The sequence below is a fragment of the Schistocerca serialis genome, chromosome 11, assembly GCF_023864345.2.
Source record: "Schistocerca serialis cubense isolate TAMUIC-IGC-003099 chromosome 11, iqSchSeri2.2, whole genome shotgun sequence".
Classification (NCBI taxonomy): Eukaryota; Metazoa; Arthropoda; class Insecta; order Orthoptera; family Acrididae; genus Schistocerca; species Schistocerca serialis.
The window spans coordinates 21,638,063-21,661,058 of NC_064648.1; positions in this window are offsets into that span (position 1 = coordinate 21,638,063).

Genomic DNA, 22,996 nt, shown 5'->3' on the forward strand with positions numbered 1-22,996 from the left:
GTGAAGCATCGGAGTCTAAAACTGGACTCACAGGAGAGGTTCAAAGCATAGAAAGTTAGAGTGTCAGTCCTCTTGTACTTAAGTCGCCATTGTGCCATTTGTATTATATTCGGATGCAATTTCTGTGTTTCATCGTCAATAAGAAGGTCCAAGGGATACAGGAAACCTGAAGTGAAGCATCGGAATCTAAAACTGGACTCACAGGAGAGGTTCAAATCATAGAAAGTTAGAGTGTCAGTCCTCTTGTACTTATATCGGCATTGTGCCTTTTGTATTATATTCGGATGCAATTTCTGTGTTTCATCGTCAATAAGAAGGTCCAAGCTATACAGTAGACCTGAAGTGAAGCATCTGAATCTAAAACTGGACTCACAGGAGTGGTTCAAATCATAGAAAGTTAGAGTGTCAGTCCCCTTGTACTTAAGTCGGCATTGTGCCTTTTGTATTAAATTCGATGCAAGTTCTGTGTTTCTTCGTCAATAAGTAGGTCCAAGGGATACAGTAAACCTGATGTGAAGCACCGGAATCCAAAACTGGACTCACAGGAGAGGTTCAAATCATAGAAAGTTAGAGTGTCAGCCCTCTTGTACTTAAGTCGGCAATGTGCCTTTTGTATTAAATTCGGATGCAATTTCTGTGTTTCATCGTTAATAAGAAGATCCAAGGGATACAGTAAACCTGAAGTGAAGCATCGGAATCTTAAACTGGACTCACAGGAGAGGTTCAAATCATAGAAAGTTAGCGTGTCAGTCCTCTTGTATTTAAGTCTTCATTGTGCCTTTTGTATTAAATTCGATGTAATTTCTGTGTTTCATCGTCAATAAGAAGGTCCAAGGGATACAGTAAACCTGAAGTGAAGCATCGAAATTTAAAACTGGACTCACGGGAGAGGTTTAAAGCATAGAAAGTTAGAATGTCAGTTCTCTTGTACTTAAGTCGTCATTGGGCCTTTTGCATTAAATTCGGATGCTATTTCTGTGTTCCATCGTCAATAAGAAGGTCCAAGGGATACAGTAAACCTGAAGTGAATCTTCGGAATGTAAAACTGGACTCACAGGAGATTTACAAATCATAGATATTTGGAGTGTCAGTCCTCTTGTACTTAAGTCGGCATTGTGCCTTTTGTATTAAATTCGGATGCAACTTCTGTGTTTCATCGTCAATAAGAAGGTCAAAGGAATCCAGTAAACCCGAAGTGAAGCATCGGAATCTAAAACTGGACTCACAGGACAGGTTCAAATCATAGATAGTTAGAGTGTCAGTCCTCTTCTACTTAAGTCGGCATTGTGCCGTTTTTATTAAATTCGGATGCTATTTCTGTGTTTCATCGTCAACAAGAAGGTCCAAGGGATACAGTAAACCTGAAGTGAATCTTGGGAATCTAAAACTGGACTCACAGGAGAGGTTCAAATCATGGAAAGTTAGATAGTCAGTCCTCTTGTACTTAAGTCGGCATTTTGCCCTTTGTTTTAAAGTCGGATGCAATTTCTGTGCTTCATCGTTAATAAGAAATTCCAAGGAATACAGTAAACGTGTAGAAAAGCATCGGAATCTAAAACTGGACTCACAGGAGAGGTTCAAATCATGGAAAGTTAGATAATCTGTCCTCTTGTACTTAAGTCGGCATTGTGCCCTTTGTATTAAAGTCAGATGCTATTTCTGTGCTTCATCGTTAATAAGAAGGACCAAGGGATACAGTGAACCTGTAGTGAAGCATCGGAATCTAAAACTGGACTCACAGGAGAGGTTCAAAGCATAGAAAGTTAGAGTGTCAGTCCTCTTGTACTTATGTCGCCATTGTGCAATTTGTATTATATTCGGATGCAATTTCTGTGTTTCATCGTCAATAAGAAGGTCCAAGGGATACAGTAAACCTGAAGTGAAGCATCGGAATCTAAAACTGGACTCACAGGAGAGGTTCAAATCATAGAAAGTAAGAGTGTCAGTCCTCTTGTACTTATATCGGCATTGTGCCTTTTGTATTATATTCGGATGCAATTTCTGTGTTTCATCGTCAATAAGAAGGTCCAAGCTATACAGTAGACCTGAAGTGAAGCATCGGAATCTAAAACTGGACTCACAGGAGTGGTTCAAATCATAGAAAGTTAGAGTGTCAGTCCTCTTGTACTTAAGTCGGCATTGTGCCTTTTGTATTAAATTCGATGCAAGTTCTGTGTTTCTTCGTCAACAAGTAGGTCCAAGGGATACAGTAAACCTGATGTGAAGCATCGGAATCCAAAACTGGACTCACAGGAGAGGTTCAAATCATAGAAAGTTAGAGTGTCAGTCCTCTTGTACTTAAGTCGGCAATGTGCCCTTTGTATTAAATTCGGATGCAATTTCTGTGTTTCATCGTTAATACGAAGTTCCAAGGGATACAGGAAACCTGAAGTGAAGAATCGGAATCTAAAACTGGACTCACATGAGAGGTTCAAATCATAGAAAGTTAGAGTGTCAGTCCTCTTGTACTTAAGTCGGCATTGGGCCTTTTGTATTAAATTCCGATGTAATTTCTGTGTTACATCGTTAATAAGAAGATCCAAGGGATACAGTAAACCTGAAGTGAAGCATCGGAATCTTAAACTGGACTCACAGGAGAAGTTCAAATCATAGAAAGTTAGAGTGTCAGTCCTCTTGTACTTAAGTCTTCATTGTGCCTATTGTATTAAATTCGATGCAATTTCTGTGTTTCATCGTCAATAAGAAGGTCCAAGGGATACAGTAAACCTGAAGTGAAGCATCGGAATTTAAAACTGGATTCACAGGAGAGGTTCAAATCATAGAAAGTTAGAGTGTCAGTCCTCTTGTACTTAAGTCGGCATTGTGGCATTTTTATTAAATTCGGATGCAATTTCAGGGTTTCATCGTCAATAAGACGGTTCAAGGGATACAGTAAACTTGAAGTGAACATCGGAATCTAAAACTGGACTCACAGGAGAGGTTCAAATCATAGAAAGTTAGGGTGTCAGTCCTCTTGTACTTAAGTCGGCATTTTGCCCTTTGTTTTAAAGTCGGATGCAATTTCTGTGCATCATCGTTAATACGAAATTCCAAGGGATACAGTAAACCTGTAGTGAAGCATCGGAATCTAAAACTGGACTCACGGGAGAGGTTTAAAGCATAGAAAGTTAGAATGTCAGTCCTCTTGTACTTAAGTCGTCATTTGGCCTTTTGCATTAAATTCGGATGCTATTTCTGTGTTCCATCGTCAATAAGAAGGTCCAAGGGATACAGTAAACCTGAAGTGAATCTTCGGAATCTAAAACTGGACTCACAGGAGATTTACAAATCATAGAAATTTGGAGTGTCAGTCCTCTTGTACTTACGTCGGCATTGTGCCTTTTGTATTAAATTCAGATGCAACTTCTGTGTTTCATCGTCAATAAGAAGGTCAAAGGAATCCAGTAAACCCGAAGTGAAGCATCGGAATCTAAAACTGGACTCACAGGACAGGTTCAAATCATAGATAGTTAGAGTGTCAGTCCTCTTCTACTTAAGTCGGCATTGTGCCGTTTTTATTAAATTCGGATGCAATTTCTGGGTTTCATCGTCAATAAGACGGTCCAAGGGATAGAGTAAACCTCAAGTTAAGCATCGGAATCTAAACCTGGACTCACACGAGAGGTTCACTTCATGGAAAGTTAGATAGTCAGTCCTCTTGTACTTAAGTCGGCATTTTGCCCTTTGTTTCAAAGTCGGATGCAATTTCTGTGCTTCATCGTTAATAAGAAATTCCAAGGAATACAGTAAACGTGTAGTAAAGCATCGGAATCTAAAACTGGACTCACAGGAGAGGTTCAAATCATGGAAAGTTAGTTAACCTGTCCTCTTGTACTTAAGTCGGCATTGTGCCCTTTGTATTAAAGTCGGATGCAATTTCTGTGCTTCATCGTCAATAAAAAAAGGCCCAAGGGAAACAGTAAACCTGAAGTGAAGCATCGGAATCTAAAACTGGACTCACAGGAGAGGTTCAAATCATAGAAAATTAGAGTGTCACTCCTCTTGTACTTAAGTCGGCATTGTTCCGTTTGTACTATATTCGGATGCAATATCTGTGTTTCATCGTCAATAGTAAGGTCCAAGGGATACAGTAAACCTGAAGTGAAGCATCGGAATCTAAAACTGGACTCACAGGAGAGGTTCAAATCATAGAAAGTTAGAGTGTCAGTCCTCTTGTACTTAAATCGGCATTGTGCCTTTTGTATTATATTCGGATGCAATTTCTGTGTTTCATCGACAATAAGAAGGTCCAAGCCATACAGTAGACCTGAAGTGAAGCATCGGAATCTAAAACTGGACTCACAGGAGTGGTTCAAATCATAGAAAGTTAGAGTGTCAGTCCTCTTGTACTTAAGTCGGCATTGTGCCTTTTGTATTTAATTCGAAGCAATATCTGTGTTTCTTCGTCAATAAGTAGGTTCAAGGGATACAGTAAACCTGATGTGAAGCATCGGAATCTAAAACTGGACTCACAGGAGAGGTTCAAATCATAGAAAGTTAGAGTTTCAGTCCTCTTGTACTTAAGTCGGCATTGGGCATTTGTATTAAATTCCGATGTAATTTCTGTGTTTCATCGTTAATAAGAAGGTCCAAGGGATACAGTAAACCTGAAGTGAAGCATCGGAATCTTAAACTGGACTCACAGGAGAGGTTCAAATCATAGAAAGTTAGAGTGTCAGTCCTCTTGTACTTAAGTCTTCATTGTGCCTTTTGTATTAAATTCGATGCAATTTCTGTGTTTCATCGTCAATAAGAAGGTCCAAGGGATACAGTAAACCTGAAGTGAAGCATCGGAATTTAAAACTGGACTCACAGGAGAGGTTCAAATCAAAGAAAGTTAGAGTGTCAGTCCTCTTGTACTTAAGTCGGCATTGTGCCATTTTTATTAAATTCGGATGCAATTTCAGGGTTTCATCGTCAATAAGACGGTTCAAGGGATACAGTAAACTTCAAGTGAAGCATCGGAATCCAAAACTGGACTCACAGGAGAGGTTCAAATCATAGATAGTTAGGGTGTCAGTCCTCTTGTACTTAAGTCGGCATTTTGCCCTCTGTTTTAAAGTCGGATGCAATTTCTGTGCATCATCATTAATAAGAAATTCCAAGGGATACAGTAAACCTGTAGTGAACCATCAGAATCTAAAACTGGACTCACGGGAGAGGTTTAAAGCCTAGAAAGTTAGAGTGTCAGTCCTCTTTTACTTAAGTCGGCATTGTGCCTTTTGAATTTAATTCCGATGCAATATCTGTGCTTCATCGTCAATAAGAAGGTCCAAGGGATACACTAAACCTGAAGTGAAGCATCGGAATCTAAAACTGGACTCACAATAGATTTTGAAATCATAGAAAGTTATAGTGGTAGTCCTCTTGTACTTAAGTTGGCATTGGGCCTTTTCAATAAATTCGGATGCAATTTCTGTGTTTCATCGTCAGTAAGACGGTCCAAGGTATACAGGAAACCTGAAGTGAAGCATCGGAATCTAAAACTGGACTCACAAGAGAGGTTCAAATCATTGAATGTCAGAGTGTCGGTCCTCTTGTACTTAAGTCGGCATTGTGCCTTTTGTCTTAAATTCGGATGCAATTTCTGTGTTTAATCGTCAATAAGATTGTCCAAGCTATACAATAGACCTGAAGTGAAGCAACGGAATCTGAAACTAAACTCACAGGAGAGGTTCAAATCATAGAAAATTAGAGTGTCAGTCCCCTTGTACTTAAGTCGGCATTGTGCCTTTTGTATTAAATTCGATGCAATTTCTGTGTTTCATCGTCAATGAGAAGGTTTAAGGGATACAGTAAACCTGATGTGAAGCATCGGAATGTAAAACTGGACTCACAGGAGAGGTTCAAATCATGGAAAGTTAGTGTGTCAGTCCTCTTGTACTTAAGTCGGCATTGTGCCCTTTGTATTACAGTCGGATGCAATTTCTGTGCCTCATCGTTAATAAGAAGGTCCAAGGGATACAGTGAACCTGTAGTGAAGCATCGGAATCTAAAACTGGACTCACAGGAGAGGTTCAAATCATAGAGAGTTAGAGTGTCAGTCCTCTTGTACTTAAGTCGGCATTGGGCCTTTTGTATTAAATTCGGATGCAATTTCTGGGTTTCATCGTTAATAAGAAGGTCCAAGGGATACAGTGAACCTGTAGTGAAGCATCGGAATCTAAAACTGGACTCACAGGAGAGGTTCAAATCATAGAAAGTTAGAGTGTCAGTCCTCTTGTACTTAAGTCGGCATTGTGGAATTTTTATTAAGTTCGGATGTAATTTCAGGGTTTCATTGTCAATAAGACGGTTCAAGGGATACAGTAAACTTGAAGTGAAGCATCGGAATCTAAAACTGGACTCACAGGAGAGGTTCAAATCATTGAAAGTTAGGGTGTCAGTCCTCTTGTACTTAAGGCGGCATTTTGCCCTTTGTTTTAAAGTCGGATGCAATTTCTGTGCATCATCGTTAATACGAAATTCCAAGGGATACAGTAAACCTGTTGTGAAGCATCGGAATCTAAAACTGGACTCACGGGAGAGGTTTAAGGCATAGAAAGTTAGAATGTCAGTCCTCTTGTACTTAAGTCGTCATTGGGCCTTTTACATTAAATTCGGATGCTATTTCTGTGTTCCATCGTCAATAAGAAGGTCCAAGGGATACAGTAAACCTGAAGTGAATCTTCGGAATCTAAAACTGGACTCACAGGATATTTACAAATCATAGAAATTTGGAGTGTCAGTCCTCTTGTACTTACGTCGGCATTGTGCCTTTTGTATTAAATTCGGATGCAACTTCTGTGTTTCATCGTCAATAAGAAGGTCAAAGGAATCCAGTAAACCCGAAGTGAAGCATCGGAATCTAAAACTGGACTCACAGGACAGGTTCAAATCATAGATAGTTAGAGTGTCAGTCCTCTTCTACTTAAGTCGGCATTGTGCCGTTTTTATTAAATTCGGATGCAATTTCTGGGTTTCATCGTCAATAAGACGGTCCAAGGGATACAGTAAACCTCAAGTTAAGCATCGGAATCTAAACCTGGACTCACAGGAGAGGTTCAAATCATGGAAAGTTAGATAGTCAGTCCTCTTGAACTTAAGTCGGCATTTTGCCCTTTGTTTTAAAGTCGGATGCAATTTCTATGCTTCATCGTTAATAAGAAATTCCAAGGAATACAGTAAACGTGTAGTAAAGCATCGGAATCTAAAACTGGACTCACAGGAGAGGTTCAAATCATGGAAAGTTAGTTAATCTGTCCTCTTGTACTTAAGTCGGCATTGTGCCCTTTGTATTAAAGTCGGATGCAATTTCTGTGCTTCATCGTTAATAAGAAGGTCCAAGGGATACAGTGAACCTGTAGTGAAGCATCGGAATCTAAAACTGGACTCACAGGAGAGGTTCAAATCATGGAAAGTTAGTGTGTCAGTCCTCTTGTACGTAAGTCGGCATTGTGCCTTCTGAATTAAATTCGGATGCAATTTCTGTGTTTCATCATCAATAAGAAGGTCCAAGGGATACAGTAAACCTGAAGTGAAGCATCGGAATCTAAAACTGGACTCACAGGAGAGGTTCAATTCATGGAAAGTTAGTGTGTCAGTCCTCTTGTACGTAAGTCGGCATTGTGCCTTCTGAATTAAATTCGATGCAATTTCTGTGTTTCATCGTCAATCAAAAAAGGCCCAAGGGAAACAGTAATCCTGAAGTGAAGCATCGGAATCTAAAACTGGACTCACAGGAGAGGTTCAAATCATAGAAAATTAGAGTGTCACTCCTCTTGTACTTAAGTCGGCCTTGTTCCTTTTGTACTATATTCGGATGCAATATCTGTGTTTCATCGTCAGTAAGAAGGTCCAAGGGATATAGTAAACCTGAAGTGAAGCATCGGAATCTAAAACTGGACTCACAGGAGAGGTTCAAATCATAGAAAGTTAGAGTGTCAGTCCTCTTGTACTTAAATCGGCATTGTGCCTTTTGTATTATATTCGGATGCAATTTCTGTGTTTCATCGACAATAAGAAGGTCCAAGCTATACAGTAGACCTGAAGTGAAGCATCGGAATCTGAAACTGGACTCACAGGAGTGGTTCAAATCATAGAAAGTTAGAGTGTCAGTCCTCTTGTACTTAAGTCGGCATTGTGTCTTTTGTATTTAATTCGATGCAATTTCTGTGTTTCTTCGTCAATAAGTAGGTTCAAGGGATACAGTAAACCTGATGTGAAGCATCGGAATCTAAAACTGGACTCACAGGAGAGGTTCAAATCATAGAAAGTTATAGTGGTAGTCCTCTTGTACTTAAGTTGGCATTGGGCCTTTTCAATAAATTCGGATGCAATTTCTGTGTTTCATCGTCAGTAAGACGGTCCAAGGTATACAGGAAACCTGAAGTGAAGCATCGGAATCTAAAACTGGACTCACAAGAGAGGTTCAAATCATAGAAAGTTAGAGTGTCAGTCCTCTTGTACTTAAGTCGGCATTGTGCCTTTTGTATTAAATTCGGATGCAATTTCTGTGTTTAATCGTCAATAAGATTGTCCAAGCTATACAATAGACCTGAAGTGAAGCAACGGAATCTGAAACTGGACTCACAGGAGAGGTTCAAATCTTTGAATGTTAGAGTGTCAGTCCCCTTGTACTTAAGTCGGCATTGTGCCTTTTGTATTAAATTCGATGCAATTTCTGTGTTTCATCGTCAATGAGAAGGTTTAAGGGATACAGTAAACCTGATGTGAAGCATCGGAATGTAAAACTGGACTCACAGGAGAGGTTCAAATCATGGAAAGTTAGATAGTCAGTCCTCTTGTACTTAAGTCGGCATTGTGCCCTTTGTATTAAAGTCGGATGCAATTTCTGTGCCTCATCGTTAATAAGAAGGTCCAAGGGATACAGTGAACCTGTAGTGAAGCATCGGAATCTAAAACTGGACTCACAGGAGAGGTTCAAATCATAGAAAGTTAGAGTGGCAGTCCTCTTGTACTTAAGTCGGCATTGGGCCTTTTGTATTAAATTCGGATGCAATTTCTGGGTTTCATCGTTAATAAGAAGGTCCAAGGGATACAGTGAACCTGTAGTGAAGCATCGGAATCGAAAACTGGACTCACAGGAGAGGTTCAAATCATAGAAAGTTAGAGTGTCAGTCCTCTTGTACTTAAGTCGGCATTGGGACTTTTGTATTAAATTCCGATGTAATTTCGGTGTTTCATCGTTAATAAGAAGATCCAAGGGATACAGTAAACCTGAAGTGAAGCATCGGAATCTTAAACTGGACTCACAGGAGAGGTTCAAATCATAGAAAGTTAGAGTGTCAGTCCTCTTGTACTTAAGTCTTCATTGTGCCTTTTGTATTAAATTCGATGCAATTTCTGTGCTTCATCGTCAATAAGAAGGTCCAAGGGATACAGTAAACCCGAAGTGAAGCATCGGAATTTAAAACTGGACTCACAGGAGAGGTTCAAATCATAGAAAGTTAGAGTGTCAGTCCTCTTGTACTTAAGTCGGCATTGTGGCATTTTTATTAAATTCGGATGCAATTTCAGGGTTTCATCGTCAATAAGACGGTTCAAGGGATACAGTAAACTTGAAGTGAAGCATCGGAATCTAAAACTGGACTCACAGGAGAGGTTCAAATCATAGAAAGTTAGGGTGTCAGTCCTCTTGTACTTAAGTCGGCATTTTGCCCTTTGTTTTAAAGTCGGATGCAATTTCTGTGCATCATCGTTAATACGAAATTCCAAGGGATACAGTAAACGTGTAGTGAAGCATCGGAATCTAAAACTGGACTCACGGGAGAGGTTTAAAGCATAGAAAGTTAGAATGTCAGTCCTCTTGTACTTAAGTCGTCATTGGGCCTTTTGCATTAAATTCGGATGCTATTTCTGTGTTCCATCGTCAATAAGAAGGTCCAAGGGATACAGTAAACCTGAAGTGAATCTTCGGAATCTAAAACTGGACTCACAGGAGATTTACAAATCATAGAAATTTGGAGTGTCAGTCCTCTTGTACTTACGTCGGCATTGTGCCGTTTGTATTAAATTCGGATGCAACTTCTGTGTTTCATCGTCAATAAGAAGGTCAAAGGAATCCAGTAAACCCGAAGTGAAGCATCGGAATCTAAAACTGGACTCACAGGACAGGTTCAAATCATAGTAAGATAGAGTGTCAGTCCTCTTCTACTTAAGTCAGCATTGTGCCGTTTTTATTAAATTCTGATGCAATTTCTGGGTTTCATCGTCAATAAGACGATCCAAGGGATACAGTAAAACTCAAGTTAAGCATCGGAATCTAAACCTGGACTCACAGGAGAGGTTCAAATCATGGAAAGTTAGATAGTCAGTCCTCTTGTACTCAAGTCGGCATTTTGCCCTTTGTTTTAAAGTCGGATGCAATTTCTGAGCTTCATCGTTAATAAGAAATTCCAAGGAATACAGTAAACGTGTAGTAAAGCATCAGAATCGAAATCTGGACTCACAGGAGAGGTTCAAATCATGGAAAGTTAGTTAATCTGTTCTCTTGTACTTAAGTCGGCATTGTGCCCTTTGTATTAAAGTCGGATGCAATTTCTGTGCTTCATCGTTAATCAGAAGGTCCAAGGGTTACAGTGAACCTGTAGTGAAGCATCGGAATCTAAAACTGGACTCACAGGAGAGGTTCAAATCATGGAAAGTTAGTGTGTCAGTCCTCTTGTACGTAAGTCGGCATTGTGAATTCTGAATTAAATTCGGATGCAATTTCTGTGTTTCATCATCAATAAGAAGGTCCAAGGGATACAGTAAACCTGAAGTGAAGCATCGGAATCTAAAACTGGACTCACAGGAGAGGTTCAAATCATAGAAAGTTAGAGTGTCAGTCCTCTTGTACTTAAGTCGGCATTGGGCCTTTTGTATTAAATTCGGATGCAATTTCTGGGTTTCATCGTTGATAAGAAGGTCCAAGGGATACAGTGAACCTGTAGTGAAGCATCGGAATCTAAAACTGGACTCACAGGAGAGGTTCAAATCATAGAAAGTTATTGTGTCAGTCCTCTTGTACTTTAGTCTTCATTGTGCCTTTTGTATTAAATTCGATGCAATTTCTGTGTTTCATCGTCAATAAGAAGGTCCAAGGGATACAGTAAACCCGAAGTGAAGCATCGGAATTTAGAACTGGACTCACAGGAGAGGTTCAAATCATAGAAAGTTAGAGTGTCAGTGCTCTTGTACTTAAGTCGGCATTGTAGCATTTTTATTAAATTCGGATGCAATTTCAGGGTTTCATCGTCAATAAGACGGTTCAAGGGATACAGTAAACTTGAAGTGAAGCATCGGAATCTAAAACTGGACTCACAGGACAGGTTCAAATCATAGATAGATAGAGTGTCAGTCCTCTTCTACTTAAGTCGGCATTGTGCCGTTTTTATTAAATTCTGATGCAATTTCTGGGTTTCATCGTCAATAAGACGGTCCAAGGGATACAGTAAACCTCAAGTTAAGCATCGGAATCTAAACCTGGATTCACAGGAGAGGTTCAAATCATGGAAAGTTAGATAGTCAGTCCTCTTGTACTTAAGTCGGCATTTTGCCCTTTGTTTTAAAGTCGGATGCAATTTCTGTGCTTCATCGTTAATAAGAAATTCCAAGGAATACAGTAAAAGTGTAGTAAAGCATCGGAATCTAAAACTGGACTCACAGGAGAGGTTCAAATCATGGAAAGTTAGTTAATCTGTCCTCTTGTACTTAATTTGGCATTGTGCCCTTTGTATTAAAGTCGGATGCAATTTCTGTGCTTCATCGTTAATAAGAAGGTCCAAGGGATACAGTGAACCTGTAGTGAAGCATCGGAATCTAAAACTGGACTCACAGGAGAGGTTCAAATAATGGAAAGTTAGTGTGTCAGTCCTCTTGTACGTAAGTCGGCATTGTGCCTTCTGAATTAAATTCGGATGCAATTTCTGTGTTTCATCATCAATAAGAAGGTCCAAGGGATACAGTAAACCTGAAGTGAAGCATCGGAATCTAAAACTGGACTCACAGGAGAGGTTCAAATCATGGAAAGTTAGTGTGTCAGTCCTCTTGTACGTAAGTCGGCATTGTGCCTTCTGAATTAAATTCGATGCAATTTCTGTGTTTCATCGTCAATCAAAAAAGGCCCAAGGGAAACAGTAAACCTGAAGTGAAGCATCGGAATCTAAAACTGGACTCACAGGAGAGGTTCAAATCATAGAAAATTAGAGTGTCACTCCTCTTGTACTTAAGTCGGCATTGTTCCTTTTGTACTATATTCGGATGCAATATCTGTGTTTCATCGTCAATAAGAAGGTCCAAGGGATACAGTAAACCTGAAGTGAAGCATCGGAATCTAAAACTGGACTCACAGGAGAGGTTCAAATCATAGAAAGTTAGAGTGTCAGTCCTCTTGTACTTAAATCGGCATTGTGCCTTTTGTATTATATTCGGATGCAACTTCTGTGTTTCATCGACAATAAGAAGGTCCAAGCTATACAGTAGACCTGAAGTGAAGCATCGGAATCTGAAACTGGACTCACAGGAGTGGTTCTAATCATAGAAAGTTAGAGTGTCAGTCCTCTTGTACTTAAGTCGGCATTTTGCCCTTTGTTTTAAAGTCGGATGCAATTTCTGTGCATCATCATTAATAAGAAATTCCAAGGGATACAGCAAACCTGTAGTGAACCATCGGAATCTAAAACTGGACTCACGGGAGAGGTTTAAAGCGCAGAAAGTTAGAGTGTCAGTCCTCTTGTACTTAAGTCGTCATTGGGCCTTTTGCATTAAATTCGGATGCTATTTCTGTGTTTCATCGTCAATAAGAAGGTCCAAGGGATACAGTAAACCTGAAGTGAATCTTCGGAATCCAAAACTTGACTCACAGGAGATTTACAAATCATAGAAATTTGGAGTGTCAGTCCTCTTGTACTTACGTCGGCATTGTGCCTTTTGTATTAAATTCGGATGCAACTTCTGTGTTTCATCGTTAATAAGAAGGTCAAAGGAATCCAGTAAACCCGAAGTGAAGCATCGGAATCTAAAACTGGTCTCACAGGAGAGGTTCAAATCATAGATATAAGAGTGTCAGTCCTCTTCTACTTAAGTCGGCATTGTGCCTTTTGTATTAAGTTCGGATGCAGTTTCTGTGTTTCATCGTCAATAAGAAGGCCCAAGGTACACAGTAAACCTGAAGTGAAGCATCGGAATCTAAAACTGGACTCACAGGAGAAGTTCAAATCATAGAAAGTTAGAGTGTCAGTCCTCTTGTACTTAAGTCAGCATTGTGCCTTTTGAATTTAATTCCGATGCAATATCTGTGCTTTATCGTCAATAAGAAGGTCCAAGGGATACAGTAAACCTGAAGTGAAGCATCGGAATCTAAAACTGGACTCACAATAGATTTTCAAATCATAGAAAGTTATAGTGGTAGTAATCTTGTACTTAAGTTGGCATTGTGCCTTTTTCATTAAATTCGGATGCAATTTCTGTGTTTCATCGTCAGTAAGACGGTCCAAGGTATACAGGAAACCTGAAGTGAAGCATCGGAATCTAAAACTGGACTCACAAGAGAGGTTCAAATCATTGAATGTTAGAGTGTCGGTCCTCTTGTACTTAAGTCGGCATTGTGCCTTTTGTATTAAATTCGGATGCAATTTCTGTGTTTAATCGTCAATAAGATTGTCCAAGCTATACAATACACCTGAAGTGAAGCAACGGAATCTGAAACTGGACTCACAGGAGAGGTTCAAATCATAGAAAGTTAGAGTGTCAGTCCTCATGTACTTAAGTCGGCATTGGGCCTTTTGTATTAATTTCGGATGCAATTTCTGGGTTTCATCGTCAATAAGAAGGTCCAAGGGATACAGTAAACCTGAAGTGAAGCTTCAGAATCTAAAACTGGACTCACAGGGTATTTAAAAATCATAGAAATTTGGAGTGTCAGTCCTCTTTTACTTACGTAGGCATTGTGCCGTTTGTATTAAATTCGGATAAAATTTCTGTGTTTCATCATCAATAAGAGGGTCAAAGGGATACAGAAACCTGAAGTGAAGCATCGGAATCTAAAACTGGACACACAGGAGAGGTTCAAATCATAGGAAGTTAGAGTGTCAGTCCTCTTGTACTTCAATCGGCATCTTGCCTTTTGTATTAAATACGATGCAATTTCTGTGTTTCACCGTCAATAACAGTAAACCAGATGTGAAGCATCGGAATCTAAAACTGGACTCACAGGAGAGGTTCAAATCATAGAAAGTTAGAGTGTCACTCCTCTTGTACTTAAGTCGGCATTTTGCCCTTTGTATTAAAGTCGGATGCAATTTCTGTGTTTCATCGTCAATAAGAAGGTCAAAGGGATACAGTAAACCTGAAGTGAAGCATCGGAATCTAAAACTGGATTCACAGGAGAGGTTCAAATCACAGAAAGTTAGAGTGTCAGTCCTCTTGTACGTAAGTCGGCATTGTGCCTTTTGAATTAAATTCGATGCAATTTCCGTGTTTCATCGACAATAAGGAGGTCCAAGGGAACAGTAAACCTGAAGTGAAGCATCGGAATGTAAAACTGGACTCACAGGAGAGGTTCAAATCACAGAAAGTTAGAGTGTCGGTCCTCTTGTACGTAAGAGGGCATTGTGCCGTTTGTATTAAATTCGGATGCAATTTCTGTGTTTCATCGTCAATAAGAAGGTCAAAGGTATACAGGAAACCTGAAGTGAAGAATCGGAATCTAAAACTGGACTCACAGGAGAGGTTTAAAGCATAGAAAGAGTGTCAGTCCTCTTGTACTTAAGTCGGCATTGGGCCTTTTGCATTAAATTCGGATGCTATTTCTGTGTTTCATCGTCAATTAGAAGATCCAAGGGATACAGTAAACCTGAAGTGAAGCTTCGGAATCTAAAACTGGACTCATAGGAGATTTACAAATCATAGAAATTTGGAGTGTCAGTCCTCTTGCACTTAAGTCTGCATTGTGCCTTTTTAATTAAATTCGATACAATTTCTGTGTTTCATCGTCAATAAGGTGGTCCAATTGATACAGTAAACCTGAAGTGAAGCATCGGAATCTAAAACTGGACTCACAGGAGAGGTTCAAATCATAGAAAGTTAGAGTATCAGTCCGCTTGTACTTAAGTCGTCATTGCGCCTTTTGTATTAAATTCCGATGCAATTTCTGAGTTTCATCGTTAATAAAAAGGTCCAAGGGATACAGTAAACCTGAAGTGAAGCATCGGAATCTTACACTGGACTCACAGGAGAGGTTCAAATCATAGAAAGTTAGCGTGTCAGTCCTCTTGTACTTAAGTCTTCATTGTGCCTTTTGTATTTAATTCGATGCAATTTCTGCGTTGCATCGTCAATAAGAAGGTCCAAGGGATACAGTAAACCTGAAGTGAAGCATCGGAATCTAAAACTGGACTCACAGGAGAGGTTCAAATCACAGAAAGTTAGAGTGTCAGACCACTTCTACTTAAGTCGGCGTTGTGCCATTTTTATTAAATTCGGAAGCAATTTCTGGGTTTCATCGTCAATAAGACGGTTCAAGGGATACAGTAAACCTGAAGTGAATCATCGGAATATAAAACTGGACTCACAGGAGAGGTTCAAATCATAGAAAGTTAGAGTGTCAGTCCTCTTGTACTTAAGTCGGCATTTTGCCCTTTGTATTAAAGTCGGATGCAATTTCTGTGTTTCATCGTCAATAAGAAGGTCAAAGGGATACAGTAAACCTGAAGTGAAGCATCGGAATCTAAAACTGGACTCACAGGAGAGGTTCAAATCATAGAAAGTTTGTGTGTCAGTCCTCTTGTACTTAAGTTGGCATTGTACCTTTTGAACTATATTCGGATGCAATATCTGTGTTTCATCGTCAATAAGAAGGTCCAAGGGATACAGTAAACCTGAAGTGAAGCATCGGAATGTAAAACTGGACTCACAGGAGAGGTTCAAATCATAGAAAGTTAGAGTGTCAGTCCTCTTGTACTTAAGTCGGCATTGTGCCTTTTGTATTAAATTCCGATTCAATTTCTGTGTTTCATCGTTAGTAAGAAGGTCCAAGGGATAAAGTAAACGTGAAGTGAAGCATCGGAATCTAAAGCTGGACTCACAGGAGAGGTTCATATCATAGAAAGTTAGAGTGTCAGTCCTCTTGTACTTAAGTCGGCATTGTGCCTTTTGTATTAAATTCGGATGCAATTTCTGTGTTTCATCGTCAGAAAGAAGGTCCAAGTTATACAGTAGACCTGAAGTGAAGCATCGGAATTTAACACTGGACTCACAGGAGTGGTTCAAATCATAGAAAGTTAGAGTGTCAGTCCTCTTGTACTTATGACGGCAATGTGCCTTTTGTATTAATTTCGAATGCAGTTTCTGTGTTTCATCGTCAATAAGAAGGTCCAAGGGATACAGTTAACCTGATGTGAAGCATCGGAATCTGAAATTGGACTCACAGGAGAGGGTTAATCATAGAAAGTTAAAATGTCATTCCTCTTGCACTTAAGTCAGCATTGTGCCTTTTGTATTAAATTCCGATGCAATTTATATGTTTCATCGTTAATAAGAAGGGCCAAGTGATACAGTAAACCTGAAGTGAAGCATCGGAATCTAAAGCTGGACTCACAGGAGAGGTTCAAATCATAGAAAGTTTGAGTGTGGGTTCCCTTGTACTTAAGTCTTCATTGTGCCTTTTGTATTAAATTCGATGCAATTTCTGTGTTTCATCGTCAATAAGAAGGTCCAAGGGATACAGTAAACCTCAAGTGAAGAATCGGAATCTAAAACTGGACTCACAGGAGAGGTAAAAATCATAGAAAGTTAGAGTGTCAGTCCTCTTGTACTTTAGTCGGCATTGTTCCATTTTCATTAAATTCGGATGCTGTTTCTGGGTTTCATCGTCAATAAGACGGCCCAAGGGATAGAATAAACCTGAAGTGAAGCATCGGAATCCAAAACTGGAGTCACAGAAGAGGTTCAAATCAAAGAAAGTTAGTGTCAGTCCTCTTGTACATAAGTTGGCATTGTGCCATTTTCTTTAAATTCGGATGCAATTTCTGGGTTTCATCGTTAATAAGACGGTCCAAGGGATACAGTAAACCTGAAGTGAAGCATCGGAATCTAAAATTCGACTCACAGGAGAGGTTCAAATCATAGAAAGTTAGAGTGTCAGTCCTCTTGTACTTCATTCGGCAATGTGCCTTTTGTATTAAATTCAGATGCAATTTCTGAGTTTCATCGTCAATAAGAAGGTCAAAGGTATACAGAAAACCTGAAGTGAAAAATCGGAATCTAAAACTGGACTCACAGGAGAGGTTTAAAGCATAGAAAGAGTGTCAGTCCTCTTGTACTTAAGTCGGCATTGTGCCATTTTCTTTAAATTCGGATGCAATTTCTGGGTTTCATCGTCAATAAGACGGTCCAAGGGATACAGTAAACCTGAAGTGAAGCATCGGAATCTAAAACTGGACTCACAGGAGAGGTTCAAATCATAGAAAGTTAGAGTGTCAGTCCTCTTGTACGTAAGTCGGCATTGTGCTTATGAATTAAAATCGATGCAATTTCTGTGTTTCATCGTCAATAAGAACGTCCAAGGCATACAGTAAACCTGAAGTGAAGCATCGGGATCTAAAACTGGACTCACATTAGAGGTTCAAATCATAGAAAGTTAGAGTGTCAGTCCTCTTGTACTTAAGTCGGCATTGTTCCATTTGTAGTATATTCGTATGCAATTTCTGTGTTTCATCGCCAATAAGAAGGTCCAAGGGATACAGTAAACCTGAAGTGAAGCATCGGAATCTAAAACTGGACTCACAGGAGAGGTTCAAATCATAGAAAGTTACAGTGTCATTCCTCTTGTACTTAAGTCGGCATTGTGTCTTTTGTATTAAATTCGGATGCAATTTCGGTGATTCATCGTCAATAAGAAGGACCAAGCTACACAGTAGACCTGAAGTGAAGCATCGGAATCTAAAACTGGACTCACAGGAGAGGTTCAAATCATAGAAAGTTAGAGTGTCAGTCCTCTTCGACTTAAGTCGGCATTGTGCCTTTTGTATTAAATTCGATGCTATTTCTGTGTTTCATCGTCAATAAGAAGGTCCAAGGGAAACAGTAAACCTGATGTGAAGCTCGGAATCTAAAACTGGACTCACAGGAGAGGTTTAAATTATAGAAATTCAGTGTGTCAGTCCTCTTGTACTTCATTCGGCAATGTGCCTTTTGTACTAAATTCAGATGCAATTTCTTTGTTTCATCGTCAATAAGAAGGTCAAAGGTATACAGGAAACCTGAAGTGAAGAATCGGAATCTAAAACTGGACTCACAGGAGAGGTTTAAAGCATAGAAAGAGTGTCAGTCCTCTTGTACTTAAGTCGGCATTGTGCCATTTTCTTTAATTTCGGATGCAATTTCTGGGTTTCATCGTCAATAAGACGGTCCAAGGGATACAGTAAACCTGAAGTGAAGCATCGGAATCTAAAACTGGACTCACAGGAGAGGTTCAAATCATAGAAAGTTAGAGTGTCAGTCCTCTTGTACGTAAGTCGGCATTGTGCTTTTGAATTAAAATCGATGCAATTTCTGTGTTTCATCGTCAATAAGAAGGTCCAAGGCATACAGTAAACCTGAAGTGAAGCATCGGGATCTAAAACTGGACTCACATTAGAGGTTCAAATCATAGAAAGTTAGAGTGTCAGTCCTCTTGTACTTAAGTCGGCATTGTTCCATTAGTAGTATATTCGAATGCAATATCTGTGTTTCATCGCCAATAAGAAGGTCCAAGGGATACAGTATACCTGAAGTGAAGCATCGGAATCTAAAACTGGACTCACAGGATAGGTTCAAATCATAGAAAGTTAGAGTGTCAGTCCTCTTGTACATAAGTCGGCATTGTGCCTTTCTTATTAAATTCGGATGCAATTTCTGTGTTTCATCGTCAGAAAGAAGGTCCAAGTTATAAAGTAGACCTGAAGTGAAGCATCGGAATTTAACACTGGACTCACAGGAGTGGTTCAAAACATAGAAAGTTAGAGTGTCAGTCCTCGTGTACTTAAGTCGGCAATGTGCCTTTTGTATTAAATTCGGATGCAGTTTCTGTGTTTCATCGTCAATAAGAAGGTCCAAGGGATACAGTAAACCTGATGTGATGCATCGGAATCTAAAATTGGACTCACAGGAGAGGTTAAATCATAGAAAGTTAAAATGTCAGTCCTCTTGCACTTAAGTCAGCATTGTGCCTTTTGTATTAAATTCCGATGCAATTTATATGTTTCATCGTTAATAAGAAGGGCCAAGTGATACAGTAAACCTGAAGTGAAGCATCGGAATCTAAAGCTGGACTCACAGGAGAGGTTCAATTCATAGAAAGTTTGAGTGTGAGTTCCCTTGTACTTAAGTCTTCATTGTGCCTTTTGTATTAAATTCGGATGCAATTTCTGTGTTTCATCGTCAGAAAGAAGGTCCAAGTTATACAGTAGACCTGAAGTGAAGCATCGGAATTTAACACTGGACTCACAGGAGTGGTTCAAATCATAGAAAGTTAGAGTGTCAGTCCTCTTGTACTTATGACGGCAATGTGCTTTTTGTATTAATTTCGAATGCAGTTTCTGTGTTTCATCGTCAATAAGAAGGTCCAAGGGATACAGTTAACCTGATGTGAAGCATCGGAATCTGAAATTGGACTCACAGGAGAGGTTAAATCATAGAAAGTTAAAATGTCAGTCCTCTTGCACTTAAGTCAGCATTGTGCCTTTTGTATTAAATTCCGATGCAATTTATATGTTTCATCGTTAATAAGAAGGGCCAAGTGATACAGTAAACCTGAAGTGAAGCATCGGAATCTAAAGCTGGACTCACAGGAGAGGTTCAAATCATAGAAAGTTTGAGTGTGAGTTCCCTTGTACTTAAGTCTTCATTGTGCCTTTTGTATTAAATTCGATGCAATTTCTGTGTTTCATCGTCAATAAGAAGGTCCAAGGGATTCAGTAAACCTCAAGTGAAGCATCGGAATCTAAAACTGGACTCACAGGAGAGGTAAAAATCATAGAAAGTTAGAGTGTCAGTCCTCTTGTACTTTAGTCGGCATTGTTCCATTTTCATTAAATTCGGATGCTGTTTCTGGGTTTCATCGTCAATAAGACGGCCCAAGGGATACAATAAACCTGAAGTGAAGCATCGGAATCCAAAACTGGAGTCACAGAAGAGGTTCAAATCATAGAAAGTTAATGTCAGTCCTCTTGTACATAAGTCGGCATTGTGCCATTTTCTTTAAATTCGGATGCAATTTCTGTGTTTCATCGTCAATAAGACGGTCCAAGGGATACAGTAAACCTGAAGTGAAGCATCGGAATCTAAAACTGGACTCACAGGAGAGGTTCAAATCATAGAAAGTTAGAGTGTCAGTCCTCTTGTACGTAAGTCGGCATTGTGCTTTTGAATTAAAATCGATGCAATTTCTGTGTTTCATCGTCAATAAGAAGGTCCAAGGCATACAGTAAACCTGAAGTGAAGCATCGGGATCTAAAACTGGACTCACATTAGAGGTTCAAATCATAGAAAGTTAGAGTGTCAGTCCTCTTGTACTTAAGTCGGCATTGTTCCATTTGTAGTATATTCGTATGCAATATCTGTGTTTCATCGCCAATAAGAAGGTCCAAGGGATACAGTAAACCTGAAGTGAAGCATCGGAATCTAAAACTAGACTCACAGGAGAGGTTCAAATCATAGAAAGTTACAGTGTCATTCCTCTTGTACTTAAGTCGGCATTGTGTCTTTTGTATTAAATTCGGATGCAATTTCGGTGTTTCATCGTCAATAAGAAGGACCAAGCTACACAGTAGACCTGAAGTGAAGCATCGGAATCTAAAACTGGACTCACAGGAGAGGTTCAAATCATAGAAAGTTAGAGTGTCAGTCCTCTTCGACTTAAGTCGGCATTGTGCCTTTTGTATTAAATTCGATGCTATTTCTGTGTTTCATCGTCAATAAGAAGGTCCAAGGGATACAGTAAACCTGATGTGAAGCTCGGAATCTAAAACTGGACTCACAGGAGAGGTTTAAATTATAGAAATTCAGAGTGTCAGTCCTCTTGTACTTCATTCGGCAATGTGCCTTTTGTATTAAATTCAGATGCAATTTCTGTGTTTCATCGTCAATAAGAAGGTCAAAGGTATACAGGAAACCTGAAGTGAAGAATCGGAATCTAAAACTGGACTCACAGGAGAGGTTTAAAGCATAGAAAGAGTGTCAGTCCTCTTGTAGTTAAGTCGGCATTGTGCCATTTTCTTTAAATTCGGATGCAATTTCTGGGTTTCATCGTCAATAAGACGGTCCAAGGGATACAGTAAACCTGAAGTGAAGCATCTGAATCTAAAACTGGACTCACAGGAGAGGTTCAAATCATAGAAAGTTAGAGTGTCAGTCCTCTTGTACGTAAGTCGGCATTGTGCTTTTGAATTAAAATCGATGCAATTTCTGTGTTTCATCGTCAATAAGAAGGTCCAAGGCATACAGTAAACCTGAAGTGAAGCATCGGGATCTAAAACTGGACTCACATTAGAGGTTCAAATCATAGAAAGTTAGAGTGTCAGTCCTCTTGTACTTAAGTCGGCATTGTTCCATTTGTAGTATATTCGTATGCAATATCTGTGTTTCATCGCCAATAAGAAGGTCCAAGGGATACAGTATACCTGAAGTGAAGCATCGGAATCTAAAACTGGACTCACAGGATAGGTTCAAATCATAGAAAGTTAGAGTGTCAGTCCTCTTGTACTTAAGTCGGCATTGTGCCTTTTGTATTAATTTCCGATGCAATTTCTGTGTTTCATCGTTAATAAGAAGGTCCAAGGGATACAGTAAACCTGAAGTGAGGCATCGGAATCTAAAGCTGGACTAACAGGAGAGGTTCAAATCAAAGAAAGTTTGAGTGTGAGTCCTCTTGTACTTAAGTGTTCATTGTGCCTTTTGTATTAAATTCGATGCAATTTCTGTGTTTCATCGTCAATAAGAAGGTCCAAGGGATACAGTAAACCTGAAGTGAAGCATCGGAATCTAAAACTGGACTCCCAGGAGAGGTTCATATCATAGACAGTTAGAGTGTCAGTCCTCTTGTACTTAAGTCGGCATTGTGCCTTTTGTATTAAATTCGGATGCAATTTCTGTGTTTCATCGTCAGAAAGAAGGTCCAAGTTATACAGTAGACCTGAAGTGAAGCATCGGAATTTAACACTGGACTCACAGGAGTGGTTCAAAACATAGAAAGTTAAAATGTCAGTCCTCTTGCACTTAAGTCAGCATTGTGCCTTTTGTATTAAATTCCGATGCAATTTATATGTTTCATCGTTAATAAGAAGGGCCAAGTGATACAGTAAACCTGAAGTGAAGATTCGGAATCTAAAGCTGGACTCACAGGAGAGGTTCAAATCATAGAAAGTTTGAGTGTGAGTTCCCTTGTACTTAAGTCTTCATTGTGCGTTTTGTATTAAATTCGATGCAATTTCTGTGTTTCATCGTCAATAAGAAAGTCCAAGGGATACAGTAAACCTCAAGTGAAGCATCGGAATCTAAAACTGGACTCACAGGAGAGGTAAAAATCAAAGAAAGTTAGAGTGTCAGTCCTCTTGTACTTTAGTCGGCATTGTTCCATTTTCATTTCATTCGGATGCAATTTCTGTGTTTCATCGTCAATAAGAAGGTCCAAGGGATACGCTAAACCTGAAGTGAAGCATCGGAACTAAAACTGGACTCACAGGAGATGTTCAAATCATAGAAATTTAGAGTGTCAGTCCTCTTGTACTTAAATCTGCATTGTTCCTTTTGTATTAAATTCGGATGCAATTTCTGTGTTTCATCGTTAATAAGAAGGTCCAAGCTACACAGTAGACGTGAAGTGAAGCATCGGAATCTAAAACTGGACTCACAGGAGAGGTTCAAATCATAGAAAGTTAGAGTGTCAGTCCTCTTGTACTTAAGTCGGCATTGTGCCTTTTATATTAAATTCGATGCATTTTCTGTGTTTCATCGTCAATAAGAAGGTCCAAGGGAT